At 37.3% G+C, this 15,910-nt stretch overlaps 1 pseudogene; it reads right to left on the reverse strand.

Moving 5' to 3' along the window:
• Nucleotides 1-15,535: 15,535 nt before the first annotated feature.
• LOC112477730 lies at nt 15,536-15,654 on the reverse strand (annotated as a pseudogene).
• Nucleotides 15,655-15,910: the final 256 nt, after the last annotated feature.

A 15,910-nucleotide genomic window follows, 5' to 3' on the forward strand; every position in this document is an offset into this window, starting at 1 on the left:
TTCTCTGCTCCTGGCCTTCTAGGAACAAATGCTGCTGGATACTGTACCTGATATCCACAGGCACATCTAACTTACCGTGTCCAACAGGACTCCTCTCCTCCCTCCACTTCCAAATCCCGCTTCTTTTCCTATTTTCTTTATTTAATGTAAAGCAGCAGCACTTATTTAATATCACAATAACTCTGAGAGGTGTTATTTTCCCATTGCATCGAACCTATATACTGGAGATGAAAATGCTGAAGCTTAGAGAAGGTAAGGAACGTGTCCAAGGCTACACAGCTAGTAAGTGGTGGAGTTCGGACTTAAACTCAAACGTCTTTAACTCAAAGGCTCCATCTTTCACCTTTGCCCTTTACCACTCTTTTGCCTAAGCTGGAGACCTGGGAGATGAATTCAATTCCTCCCTCACCACTCAAGCCCAACCCAACACCAGGACCTGGATTCAAATGGTGTGCAGATCAGCTCCTTCTCAAATCTCTGCCCCAGCTTACTTCATTCACCCTCACCCTCACCTGGACACAGCCATCTCCTAGCCAGCCTCTGGTCTTCCTCTCTTCAAACCATGATTTACATTTAGGAAAAGTGCTTCTTCTACAACATAGATCATGTCACTCTCTTGTTAAAAACACTTCAGTGGCAATGCACTGCTTTTGGGACAAGAGCAAGCCTTTGCACTTAGCAACAAGCCTCTATCTGCTTCTCTGGGATTACAGTTGCTCTTCATTATTTGCAGATTTCTTATTTGTGAATTTACTGACTTGATAACATTTATTTGTAACCCTAAATTAATACTCTGGCTGCTTTTGCATTTATTTTCAGATGTACATAAAATAGTGAAAATATGGAGTTGTCTGATACACATATTCCCGGCTGAGGGCAAACAAGGCAACATTCTGCCATCTTGTTTCAGCTCATGCTGTAAACAAGTGTTGGATTTTGTCAAATGATTTTTCTGCACCTATTGATATGATCATGCAATTTTTCTTTTTCAGTCTGTTGATGTGCTGGCTTCATAGAATGAGTTAGGAACTATTCCTTCTGCTTCTATCCTCTGAAAGAGATTGTAGAGGACTGATATCACTTCTTCCTGAAATATTTGGTAGAAATCACTGGTAAACTCATCTGAGTCTGGTGCTTTCTGTTGTAGGTTATTAATTATCGATTCAATTTATTTTATGAATATAGTCCTATTCAGATGGTTTATTTCTTCCTGTGTGAGTTTTGGCAGACTGTGTCTTTTAAGGAATTAGGTCATTTTGATTAAGTTATCAAATTTGTGAACATAGTGTTGTTTATAGTATTTTTTTTTATTATGCATTTAATTTCCTGGTATCTGTAGTGATGCCCCTATTTAATTTCTGATATTAGTAATTTGTGTCCTCTATTTTTTTTTCATCGTTGGCTGGCTAGAGGCTTATCAATTTTATTGATCTTTACAAAGAAATAGCTTTTGGTTTTGTTGATTTTCTCTGTTGATTTCATGATTTTAATTTCATTGATTTATGCTCTATTTTTTTCTGCTTACTTTGGATTTTTTCCTCTTTTTTCCTAGCTTCCTAAGATGGCAGATTATACTTTTGATTTTATATATTTCTTCTCTTCAAATATCTTTATTCGATGCCATAAATTTCCTTCTAAGCACAGTTTTCAGTGCATCCCACAGATTTTGATAAATTGTCTTTTCACTTTCTTTAGTTAAAAATATTTTAAAATTTCTCTTGAGATTTCTTCTTTGACCCATGTGATATTTAGAAGTATGTTTTTTTAACTTCCATGGTTTTGGTACTCTTCAGTTATTTTGCTATTATTCATATTTAGTTTAATTTCATTAAGGTCTAGAAGCAGACATTGTATGATTTCTATTTTCTAAAATTTATTAAGATGTGTATTATGGTCCAGGATGTGGTCTGTCCTGGCAAATGTTCCATATGAACTTGAGAAAAGTGTATATTTCACTGTTGTTGGATGAATTAGTCTATATATGTCAATTATATCTAGTTGACTGATGGTGTCATGTAGTTCAACAATGAATGCCCTTACTGATTTTCTGGCTGCTAGATCTGTTCATTTCTGAGAGAAGTATTAACGTTTCCAACTGCGATAGTAGAGTCATCTATTCCTCCTTTCAGTTCTACCAATTTTTGCCTCGCATAGTTTCGTGCTCTGTTATAAGGCATATAAATATTAAGAACTGACTCCTTTATCATTGTATAATGCCCTTCTTTATTCCTGATAACTGTTTTTGCTTTGAAGTCTGCTTTGTCTGAAATTAGTATAGGTATTCCCGCTCCCTTTTAAAATTTTTAATACAGTTGTCATTCAATATTATATTAGTTTCAGGTGTACAGCGTAGTGGTTAGACATTTATATAGCTTATGGAGTGTTCCCTCCAATAAGTCTAGTACCCACCAGGCACTTTACATAGTTATTACAATATTATTGACCATATTCCCTATGCTGTACTCCACATCCCCATGACTATTCTGTAACTACCAATTAATATTTCTTTACTCCTGCTTTTTTTCAATAATGTTTTCATTAATGTTAGGTGTATTTTTATCTATTCATTTACTTTTAATCTATGTGTGTCTTCATATTTAAAGTGGGTTTCTTGCAGACAGCATATTTTTGGGTGATGTGTTTTGGTCCACTTTGGCTATCTGTTTTTTTAATTGGTGCATTTAGGCCATTGACATGGGCCTGTGATTTTGGTGAAGCTCTGGAACATCTTAATAACAAACAGTCCTGCTTTGCTTTATTTTAATGGTAGGTGAGATAAAGCAAATAATGCATCTAGTACAGTGTCTAGGACATTATAAGTACTCAAAAAACATTAGGCATCATTATTAGGATTATGACTTTTACTTGGCTTAAAAATTTACTCTTTGAATGTCCTTCATGGTGTCTCAATGTGATTAAAGAGATTACTATTTATTTACCCATTTTGTTTCATTCATATATTATCACTTCTAAATTCTGTTTCAAGTCATATCAAAGTAAGCGTTTATTTAACTGACAACTTATTACAGGGCATCTTTCCACGTAAAATGAACAAACTTATAGTCATTACCAACAGCTGTTTTTTGAAGGAAAGGCCATTTTCCTTGGTTGATTGTGAAAAACAGTGATTAATTCATCTCCTCAGCCTGTAGCAGCAAATGCTATAAAGGGCCTCATTGTGTGAAATCCCCTTGGTCTCTTAAAACCTACATTTCTGAATTTGTCAGAATTTCCTGAACCCAGACTAGATTTCTAAAGGCCACTTAATCCACTCTCCTGCCTCCTACACTATTTAAAAAGACCTCTAAATAAACTAGGGCTTTTTTTTCCCCTTGGCAATGGGCCATCAGGAGAAGTAAATTTGTCAGTATCTATGTTTCAGGATTATATGGATATTAGAAAGGGGGACTTGCTACAAAAAGTGACTTGTCAGTGCCCCAAAGGAGATAAAGTCTGTTGCTACAATTATAGGACATATTTAAGGAGCACATGGTGAGACTGCTGTTTTTTTCTTCTCATTGCATCTACTGGTGAGAGATGTGTGGTAAGATAGACTTGAGACAGAAACTTTGTTCGTATAATAATGAAAGGAGTTTTGCTACAAGAGGCATCAGTGTAGTAGGAAAACATTCCGTGCTACTCTTCCTGATGCTCTAATATAAGGAGAGAATTTGAGGGCCATATTCAACAGGACCTTGCTGTGGACCCGCTGGTGGAGTCAGGACTCAGAACTCCAGGAGAACTGAAGGGTAGAAAAGACAGAAGAATGTAGAGGAAGAAAGAGTCAAGAGTGAGAGCAGAGAGACAGAGACATCCAATCACTAATTCTTGTGGAATAAATGTCAACCAGATGGGATGAGACAAATGTTGAACTGTATCTTAGACTCTGTGGTCAGCCAACTCTGAGGGCATTTTCTTTCTAGTAACAGGCAGAGCTGTTCACTGGACCAGACCTTGTGTACATTGTTGGGTGGCTTCCAGAACTCTCCTCTTCCCTCCACAGGTTAAACTTAAACTGAAGCATTTTAGGCAGTTTAAATCCTCAGAGCAGAAACCCCAAGAAAGGGAGAGACTGAAGTTGTCTGAGGAAGACTTTATGTCCTTTCTCAAGTGTGCCCTGTAGTGTTTTCAGCAACCAGTCACTGAAGTCTGGCTCCTGCTAGCTATGAATTCAGGCACTGGGCCCCAGCGTTGAGAAATTTCTTGCCTTCAATTTGTTGTGCAGTTAGGGAGGGCAAGTGAAGACACAGACCCAGATAAAAATTTAGAGAGTGAACTTGTTTCCTGTCATTCATTTTCCAGAAATTTGTTCTAGTCTGAGTTCTGCTCAATCTTTTTGTTATGTTCTTATGTTTGTCTTAAGCGCATCTATCTTCTTTTCCTTCTTTATTTCTCTACAAATTAACAAAAATTTTTGCCACTTCCTTCCCCCAGCCCTCTTCACAGCTAATCAGTAGTTTTGAATCCTATGTATCAATTTCTTAAACCTTCTTATTATTTATGGAAACCATATTAACAAGTTGGTAAAAATCACAGTGGTCAGTTACTTAAATTTCTCATAAGAACGAATTACATTTTTTTTGGCTGAGTTTTATAGTTCAGTAATGTGATGACATTTTGGTTTTGGAGTCTCTAAGGTGGTCTCCCATATATTTTCATATTCATTGACCTCTCTGAAGGAGGCATTTTTTGGATTCCTATTTTATAGATATGGAAACAATGACTTAGAGAAATCACCAGCTTGTTCATGATGAGGCCAGTCCAGGAGCAGGGTCTCTGACTCTATGTCTCATGCTCATGTCATTCCTATTAAATTGACTCTGAAGGAAAAAAGAGTCCTATGGTCTCAGGGAGACATTAAATTGGTGTGGGTTAAACATGTATATTTCAAACAGCTGTCTTTTTTTTTGCAAAAATGATTGAGATGTTGACTTTCAAAAATTTTGGCCACCTATGGTGGTGAGAGGATGAGATTTAGGGCAGACTTGTTTTCTATTACGAAGCACTGACTTCAACATATTCTATATCACACATCTGTATAACCATGGAGCATTAGAGAGTCAGATTTCCAGAACTGTTGGCAAGAATTGTGCTTCATATTTTCCAGAGAACACACGCTGCTGTGAAAGGAATAGTTAGTTGATTTTTCTCCAATTGCTTAGCTGTTAAGAAGGAAGAAGCCATTCATACCTCCAAGGCAGCAGCAGTCCTTATTGAAGACAGTAGGACCCTTCCTCAGTACAAATGAGAAACTTGACAAATGCCCATGCCCTAACTCATAAGGCTGCTCTGCCCCTGCTCATCAATGGGGCGTCATTGCCTAGAGAAGCCATAGGCTCCAGGCAAAAGATGGCATTACAGGTGCAGAGACATACTCTACACTCAAGATTTGTTCCTGGGAGCAGAGATCAAATTGAGCAGAGTCAGAGAGGACCACATTCTGCACTGCAGAGAGCAAAGCAACATCTTCCTATAACTACTCAATGTACGTGTGCTGGGAATGAGCAATATCACAACTTTCCCTTGCTTCATCAAGACATTAAAAAGAAAAATGCTAATGTGACTGGAAGTAATTTTCCAAAGCCTGTGGAGAAGGTAGATGTCAGTGGCTGGCTATCAGGTTGTTATTTACAGACTGTGTGTTGCCACTTAGAGTAATTGCACTTAATAAGTAGTTTGATGTGGCTCAGAAACCAGGCCCAACACTGCGTATAAAGCATCATTCTGAAATTTATCCTGTAAATGTGTGGGAGCTGAACCTTGAACCTTGAAGCTGAACCTTTTCTTTCCGTGGAAACAGGAAAAAGAATCTCAGTTTTCTCCCTAAGCCTCAGGCAGTAGGGCTCATGCAGGAAGTCCCTTTCCTTTCCTTGTCTGGAAAACAAAGATGCATACATGCTTCCCAGACTGCAAACACAGCTCTGCTTTCAGCAGCAGCTGGGTCCCTGGATCACCTGCCCCTCCCCTGGGCTGGTCCTAGCGTAAATAATCACATCTTGGGGTTCACTCTGTTTTCACATAGCCTTCTTTGTAAGTGGAAGAAAGAATCCATAGAGCTTTAAACTAAATCCTCAAGGAACCAGGGGAGTTGGTGCGTGTTTGCACACAAACCTGTACCTATTACAAACCAACCAAGAAAGATGGTGACCTGGCTGATTTATAAAGATTCTTGCCAGTGATGCTGTCAGTTTCATAAAGCTTCAGTTAGTTACCCTAGCAGGCTGAAATGTCTTCCTTATGCCTGGTGATGGGACAGGGCCAGACATTGTCAGAGTACAGCTGTGCTGTGCACATTTTGTGGGCTGGGTGGGCTCCCTAAAATGCTTTTCTGAACCACCAGTCTTGCTCTGGACCCTTGTGATTCACAGCCTTGGGCACCCACAAGCAATCACTGCATTTGTAACACTGTTGCTTCTCCTTTGCCATCTCTTTTTTACATCTGAGGAGAGCTCAGAAGCTGGGAGAAAAGCTACCAGTTGTCTCTGAAAATGGCCAGCCTGGTTTTCCATTTTCACATTGAGTGTTTGCTAAAATAGCATCTTAGAAGTGTGTTAAGAACTCAACCATCATAGCCACAGCTGTTTTAAAATAAAAAAGCCTAGTTGGGAACCTGTATTGTTGTCCAACCCTGCAATGTGATTCCCAGCAGTTCCAACAGCTTCCATTATTGAAATTACCTCATCTCTTTTCTTTCTTCTCCACTTCCTTCCTCCTTTTATGAGTCTTTTTCTCTTTGGGAGTCATCTCCAAATGTCTCAGTTAAGTTTTCAGGTTGTTTTTGATTTAGCTTTTTTTTTTTAAAAAAGTAGAACTTTTAATTGAATACAGCAGTCATACAGAGAAGCACACATGCCCTGAGGGTTCTGCTCAAAGGATGTTCACAAAGTGAACACATTAGTGTTCACTAGCAAGCACCCAAATTTGAAAATAAAACATTACTGGCATCCCAGAAGCCCCTTCTGGGCCCTTTCCGGTCACTACACTCCCACAAGGGTAACCCTCTATTGACCTCTGTTACTATAAATTCATTTTGCTTATTTTCAAACTTTACTTTGAGCTTTACTATAAATGGACGCATACAACAGTATGTCTCTGAGATTTATCCATATGGTTGAGTGTGGAATTGCTGAAGAGCACTCAAATGTGTGGTTTTCTCTGAAAGAACACTCAAAAAATTACAAGCAAAAGAAAATTACTTTGGAAAGAAATCTTAAAACCAACTTCAGTGTGAATGAGGGATCTTAGAGACTTTGGCCTTCTAAGCTGAGCTGAGCTGAGCTACAGGTGGAAGTAAAGTGAGACCTGCCTAGGCCCCTCTATACTCTGAGATGTGCTTCTAGGACAATCCTAGCTTTGCTCTCTTTTAATCTCCGATACGATGATTGAAATTATGATCAATTGAATATCACTTGTTTGGTTAAGTGAGTTTACATACCAAGCTAGGTATACCTTATTGAAAGACTGCTTACCTGAAATTTGAATTCAGAGTAAAGCGAATCAATTTAGAATCTAATTCCAAGGGATGAAGGTTCTGAATCAACCAACCAATGAATCAATCAACAAGCTAAAAGTGCCTCTGCACTTTTCCCTCACTTACCTCTGTCAACAGGATCTGATCTAATTCCTTCATTTCATTTCATTTGCCAATAGGATTATTGTATTATAATAGAGCTGAAGATGCCAGCAATGATTTTACATAACATTGTTTTATACACCACTAAGAAATAAAAATGCACAAGATGGAGAGTCTAATAGGAGATCCCCCACATAAAGCTGAGACACGAAAATCATTCTCTGTGTAAGAATAAAGAGAAATAACTGCCACGCACAAAGGTCAGTGAGAAAACATATCCACCTCCACCAACGCATATGGGAGAGAAAGGAAGATAAAACTCCCATGACGATTTGAATCACAAAGTAGTATTCCGATCTATTAGTAGACTGAATATACACTGGCAAGTACAGAATTCGTTTTAAAATAGCCTCTGTTTGGTAGTGCCCCCAGGTCCTGACAGAAGCAAATGCAGATCTTTCTGGAAGAATTAGACTTCCCTCAAGGCAACTGCAGTTGTAAGAGCCATCGATTATTAAGATGCTTCAAATTTCAGAGATCTTAGCATGTGAATCTATGACATATGGTAATAATACCTACTTCTCAGACATGTGGTAAAGCTCTAAGTGGAAACAAACACACTGTTTAGTACACAGTAAGTTCAATAAACTGTAGTTACCCATGAGTAGAGTGCCCAACTGTTCTATATTTATGGGTTGGTAACCTGGAGACCACTGGTAACTCTGGCCAAAAAGCAAAATAAAAGTAATGAAAGTATTTTGAAAATAAAAGAAGAAGCCCAGAATGGCCAGGGATGGCTTCATGGGCAAAAGAGATTTTGAGCCTGGTTGTGAAAGACTGAACAAGTAAAGGGGAGAGAATATTCTAGACTATGAAAACAATATGAGCCAAGTTGGGCGGCGAGTGTAAATATGGCATACAAAGGAGAAGGAAGGAACTAGGCTCAAGGAGATGAGTCCAATGAGTGCATCTATGAGAAGGAATGCTCTAGGGTAGGTGGTTTGGAGTGCTGTCATGGAACAGATTGATGGTCCCAGAGAAAGAAAAGCTGTGTTATCAACTGTCACCTAAGTTGACCAAGATTAACTTTGAAAAGGCAGCAAATATAGAAAGATGAAACTTGGAGATGGCCTTGAGCGGTGATGTGATTGGTAAGTGTGGTTTAGGGAGCTGCATTAGGACAATGTACTGGGTGACTGGAAGGGACAGGCTGTCTAGGAGACTACTACTACACTGATCCATGCAAGGAAACAAAGAGAGCCCTTTGGCCAACATTGTGGATGAGGAGGAGAAAGGGTACCTGTGAATGACAAGGATGAGCAGGATTTCAGACTATCGATTTGATGGATGAAAAAGATGAAGAAGAGGGAGGAATAATAGTGATGAGCCTTCTCCTCCACCCAGCATGGACCCTGAGCCCAGGGATAAGATGAGGAGCCTATGGATCCCACTGAGGCTACTTTATAAGACCCTTTTTGGAGTGTGTCTCAGGTTGGCTCTCTCTGTCTCCTAGCCTTCCTCTGAGTCCCTTTCTGCTTATGGTCCTATTTTCTACTCCCATAATCCCCAATTGAATTCATTTATAACCTCCTTCATTTTCTCAACTTCTAAGTCTAAGTCACCTTACTCACCTAAATAATACCTTGGCTGAGTCTTTGGCCAACAGAAGGCTGGTTCCCTTTATCTTTCCTTTTTGTTGTCGCTGTTGAGTCCAGCCTCTCCAATGCTTTTCTCCATTCTGAGACAGTTTGTGCTGGTGGGAATTGGCAGCGACACACCCTTCAGGCAAAAACAAAACAAAGCGAAACAAAACACTAAACTAAAAGCCCAGGGCTCCCACTGGTGTGCCACAGGGCAACTGCACCACAAGGAACAGAACATGCTTTGATCCCTTCTAGAACTCTTCAAACTCATCTTCACTACCCATACAAATAATCAACCATGAGACAAACAACACAATGGAAAGTAATACGAAACTGAAGGAAAGGAAGTTGAAGGTCCAATGAGCAAAAAAGACACACAATATTATCATAATTGGAAAAATGAATGTCTGAAATTAGCAAGTATTAGAAAGAATAAGAGAATAGAACTTGTAAAAATGAGAGTGTACATTATACAAAAACTTGGGGAGAAATCTGTCAGTTCTTTCTGTAGGTGAATATGTGCATACTGTAGGATCCAGTAGTTCATCTATATACAAGGAGTCACAAGAAGGAACCTGTGCAAAATGTTTGTAACCGCAACAAAGTGTCCACAAGCTAACCCTTCTTCAGCAGGGGAATGAATAAACTAGTTATTCAGTCAATATAGCAATAAAAATGAGTGAATTAGGTCTGCATGAGTTTCCATAGTGCAATGTTGAAAGAAAAAATACTGAGCAAAAAGGTACATTAGGTTATCACTTATGTACATTTCAAAAAAAAACACTCAAAACAACAGTAGATGTTTATGGATACATGTAATATGCAGTAAAAAATACAAAATCAGACTAGAACTAAGAAACACTGCCTTCAGCACAACAGTGGCCTCAGTGTGTGGGTGTGTGTGAGTGGATATGATCCCAGGATGGGGACTTTTTCTCTCTGTCATGTTTTATTTGTTTAAGAGAGACAGATATCTGTAATTGTATAGTAAAACACTAGCATATTTTATATATTTTAGTGGTGAGTATATAGGTGTCTGCAATGTTATTTTCTATATGTTTGAAAGGTTTTATAATTTTCTTTAAAAATTAAGCACTGAAAAACTGTGAAGAACTCTATCAAAATGTTCATAGAAATGTATTACAATGTTCACAGCTGCTTGTGCCAGCATGGGAGGATCATGTGATGCTTTTCTCCCCTGATTTTTTAAGTTTTGTGACTGTAGTACATTATAATGAAAAAATTATAGATGATTATTTCAATTTCTTTAAAAAGTAGTATTCTTTACTAGAGAAATAAATATTATTTTCAAGCAATAAAAACAAGACTCTTTCATTCCAAAAAAAAAAGTAATTATATGGAAAAGAAAAATGAATAGCAAACTATGGCATAGTTCTTGAGGCCTGCATCTTTGTATCAGCCTCTTAGCAAATAGAGGTTCCTTTGTAAGATGTGATTAATAAAATCCTCTGGGGAGGCTATTAGTGGGCTCTCTATTAGAGGGCTCACGTCTACAAAGAACACAGTGTTGCTAATTCTGACACCAATATTTCCGTAGGACTAAATTGATAGTATCTTTCTGAATGTGTTATTTGTGGCACAAATGAAAAAGACCTTGTTTACCAGCCAACTCTAGGCTGGAAAGGAACAGACAGATTTGTTTTCAGGTTCTTGTTGTCCAATTTAAAACTAGCTTCTTCATAGTAACCAAATTAATTCAGCAGTACTTTTGCTGAGTTAGGTCTTGGGTCTACAGGAGAGGGTTGAATAGATTGGCCCAGTCTTCTAGCTGCTGGGGTCACTATACCCTTTGAAATGTAAATTAAGTTCCTCAATCCCCAGTTCACAAATGCTGGGAAAAGCAGCATCCTTTCCATATTTGCAGGGAAGTGAGGAGTGTTTTAAAATTACTCCCAGTCACTTCTAGCTTCTTGCTCTAGAGTCTTTCCCCGAAATTATTGTCTCACTGTATTGTTCCTCCAGAACTTGCAGTGTCCTCACTGCAGGGGTGGGAGTGGGGGTGGGGGTACTTCTCCCCTCAAGATCTGAGGAAATGAGTGTGGGGGGTGGTAGAGGTGGCTGTGTGACTATAGGACAAAGCTTTTTATAAACAAACATATATCCCTGATATTTAAAGTCCTTGTTATTAAAGGGCCCTCTGCTCTCTGTGACGTCTGGAACTTCTTACTAGCTCTTCCTTGAAGCAAAACCCTGCCTACCACTTTGTTATTGTTGTTGTTTTTTAATTTATTTTTTTATTTTTTATGGTGACATTGGTTAACAAAATTTGGTAAGTTTCAGCTGTACATTTTAACAATAAGGCATATATATATATTTACATTGTGTGTTCACCTCCCACAGTTAGATTTCTTTCTGTCACCACATATTTAACCCCTTTACCCTGTCTAACTCTTCCCTCCCCCTCCTCCTACCCTCTGGTAACCACTAGTCTATTGTCCATGTCCATGGTCTCTGTTTGTCCTGTTCATTTGTTGCTTATAGGTTTATATCCCACATGTAAATGATATCAGGTGATTTTTAACTTTTTCTGTCTGGCTTATTTCTCTTAGCATGATTCTCTTGAGGTTCATCCATGTTGTCACAAATGGCAGTATTTCATATCTTCTTATGGCTGAGTAATGTTCCATTGTATATATGTACCACAGCTTCTTTATCCAGTCATCTATCGTAGGACACTGGTTGCTTCCATGTACCACTTTGTGTTTTTGCTCCTCTCTACCTACCTTTTATTCCTCCTCATCCAGGGTCTCCCAGCCTTTTACTTTTGAGTTTCCCTGAGGAAATTTATTAAACAGAATAATTTTATTCTTATAGTTTCACTGCAGTCCCTCTTGGCTTTACCCCAAGGGCTGCTTTTTTTCTTTCTTTTCTTTTTTTTTTTTTATAACAAAATGGTACCCTAAAGGGTATCGTCAAAAAGAATTCTTCATGTTAAGTGAAATTCTGCGTATAGAATTTCAGAATTGTCACCACACCCTTCCCACAGTCCTGCCCATGGCCTCATCCCTTAGTAATGTAGTTTGGGAGTCGGGACACATCCAGAACAAAATTGAACCATATTGTGCTATGTCAAATAAGTGAAAAAAGCAATATGTTTTGTAAGCATTGGTGTGGCATGGGGGAGAAAAATAAGGCATTATATGACCCAGTAAGAAATTATTTAAATTGTTGAAATGATGGCAACTGAAGCAGAATTTTCAACAACATCTCTGAAACTGGCTTTTTGTATCGTCAGGCTGACTTTACAGGCTGCGAGCAGTTCCCTCTCATGTGGAAGATGCAATGGACCCAGAGTAATCAGCTTGGGGAGTGGTAGGAGTTTCTCAAATCTGATCCAGTCTAATTGCCAAAGACAAAGAAAGGGCTTTGTTTTCCTGCCTGATGATGGGAGTAAAAGAACATTCTAAGTAGGAAAAACCTTGGAGTCCTAGTCCAGGTGAGTAAGGAGCTAATTTCGCAAAGTGGGCATATAACAAGAACCACCTGTGCCATAGAACAGCTTTCTCCAAAAATGGCAGCAGAGGGGGTCTGCTTCACAGCTGGCTTGAACCATAGCTCCAAGCACTAATTACTCAGTTTATGAAAATACAGTGAGTGCTTGAGAAGAAAAAAATTTATTCAAGAACACAGAGCTCCTATTTATTTCTATTTTTCTTCTTTTTAAATTCTAATTTAAAATTTTCAATTACATTTAACGTTCAATATTATATTGGTTTAGGTATACAGTAGAGTGGTTAGATATTTATATAACTTAACTAGTCACCCCAAGAAATCTAGTAGCCATCTGACACCATACATATTTATTATAATATTTTCAACTATATTCCTTATGCTGTACTTTAGATCCCCATGACTGTTTTATACTTCTTAATCCCTTCACCTTTTTTACCTAATCCCTCAATCTTCCTCTCATCTGGTAACCATCGAAATATTCTCTGTATCTTATAAGTTGGTTTCTGTTTTGCTTGTTCATTATTCTGGTTTTTAAATTTCACATATAAGTCAAATTATATGGCATTTGTCTTTCTTTATCTGACTTATTTCACTTAGCATAATACTTTCTAAGTCCATCCATGTTGTCACAAATGATAAGATTTCATGTTTTTTTTTTTTTTAATGGCTGAGAAATATTTCATTGTACATATGTACCACTCTTCTTTATCCAATCATCTATTGATGGACACTTAGGTTTCTACATCTTGGGTATTGTAATAATGCTGCAATAAACATAGGGATGCATATGTCTTTTTGAATTAGTGTTTTGGATTTCTTTGGATAAATACCCACAAGTGAGATTGCTGGGTCATAAGGTAGTCCTATTTTTAATTTTTTGAGCAACTTCCACACTGTTTTTCAGAGTTGCTGTACCAACTTGCAATCCCACCAATGCTGCACAATAGTTCCCTTTTCTCCACATCCTCATCAACACTTGTGTTGTTGATTTATTGATGATGGCCATTCTGATAGATGTGAGGTGATAGCTCATTGTGGTTTTATTTTGCATTTCTCTGATAATTAATGACATTAAGCATCTTTTCATATGTCTTTTGGCCATATGTATGTCCTCTGGAAAAATATCTGTTTGGGTCCTCTGCCTATTTTTTAATTGGATTGTTTGTCTTTTCAATGTTAAGTTGTATGAGTTTCTTACATATTTTGGATATTCACCCCTTATCGAATGTATCAAATATATTTTTCTAGTCTGTAGATTACACTTTCATTTTGTTGATGGTTTCCTTTGCTGTGTAAAACTTTTTAGTTTGTAGTCCCATTTGTTTATTTTTTCATTTGTTTCTTTTGCCTTAGGAGACATATCCAAAAAAAATGTTACTAAGAGCAATGTCAGAGAGCTTACTGTCTATGTTTTCTTTTAGGGGTTTTACAGTTTCAGGTCTTAATGTTTAAGACTTTAATTCATTTTGAGTTTATTCTTATATATGGTGTAAGAAAGTGGCCCAGTTTTGTTTTTTAATATATCTATCCAAACATCATTTATTGAATAGGTTATCTTTACCCCATTGTATATTCTTGCCTACTTTGTCATAGATTAATTGACCATATAGGTGTGGGTTTATTTCTGGGCTCTCTATTCCATTACATTGATCTATGTGTCTGTTTTTATGCCAGTACCATGCTATTTTGATTACTATAGATTTGTAGTATAGCTCAATATCAGGTAGTGTGGTATTTCCAAGTTTGTTCTTCTTTCTCAAAATTGCTTTGGCTATTCAGGGTCTTTGGAGGATCCATATAAATTTTGGATTATTTGTTCCAGTTTTGTAAAAAATGTCATTGGCATTTTGATAGATATTGCATCAAATCTGTAGATTGCTTTCGGTAAAATGGACAGTTTAATGATGTTAATTCTTCCTATCCTTGAGCACAGTATATGCTTCCATTTATTTGTATCTTCTTCAGTTTCTTTCTTCAATATCTTATATTTTCCAAGTACAGGTCTTTTACCTACTTGATTAAATTCGTTCCTAGGTATTTAATTATTCTGATGCAATTATAAACGAGATGGTTTTCTTAATTTTTCTTTCTAATGGTTTGTGAGTAGTGCATAAAAATGTAACCTATTTCTGAATATTAATTTTGTATCCTAATACTTTACTGAATTCATCAGTTCTAACAGTTTTTGGTGGAATCTTTAGAATTCTCTCTATATAGTATCATGTCATCTGCAAATAATGACAGTTTATTTCCTCCTTTCCAATTTGTATAGCTTTTATTTCTTTTTCTTGTGTGATTGTTGTGGCTATGACTTCCAACGATATATTGTATAACTGTGGTGAAAGTGGACAGCCTTGTCTTGCTGCTGATCTTAAGAAAAATGCTTTTAGTTTTCCATCATTGAGTTGATATTAGTTATGGGTTTGTCACATATTACCTTTATTATGTTGAGGTATTGTCTCTATATTCCCTCTCCACTTTCCTGATTTTGCTGGAATTTGTCAAATGATTTTTCTGCATTTATTGATGTGATCATATAATTTTTATCTTTCATTTGTTAATGTTGTTTATCATTTTACTTGATTTGTAGATATTAAGCCAACCTTGTATCCAAAAATAAATCCCTCTTGATCATGGTGTATGATCTTTTTAATGTATTGCAGAATTTGGTTTGCCAATATTTTGTAGAGGATTTTTGCATCTATTTTCTTTTTCTTTTTCTTTCTTTTCTTTTCTTTCTTTGTTTTTTTTTTTTAGGTGAAACAACCCTTGGTTGACCTCACAGACTGCAAGGACCATGTCAATTTACAATCCCTTTTTTTAAAAAATTTTTTTTTAATTTTTACGCCTACAGCACCTGGTCTTCCTAGGTGGTCTCCCATCCAAGTACTAACCAGGCCTAACCCTGCTTAGTTTCTGAGATCAGGTGAGATCGGGCTTGTTCAGGGTGGCATGGCCGTAGACTGCATCTATTTTCATCAGGGATATCAGCTTACAATTTTTTTTTTTTTTGGTAATGTCTTTGTCTGCTTTTGGAATCAGGGTAATAATGGTGGCCTTGTAAAGTGAGTTTGGAAGCCCTCCCTCCTCTTGACTTTTGTGGATTAGTTTGAAAAAGATAGGTGTTAATTCTTCTTTGAATATTTGATAAAATTCATCTGTAAAGCCATCTGGTCCAGGATTTTTGTCTGTGGGGAGTTTTTCGATTACTAATTTGATT

The sequence above is a fragment of the Pteropus alecto genome, unplaced genomic scaffold, assembly GCF_000325575.1.
Source record: "Pteropus alecto unplaced genomic scaffold, ASM32557v1 scaffold121, whole genome shotgun sequence".
Lineage (NCBI taxonomy): Eukaryota > Metazoa > Chordata > Mammalia > Chiroptera > Pteropodidae > Pteropus > Pteropus alecto.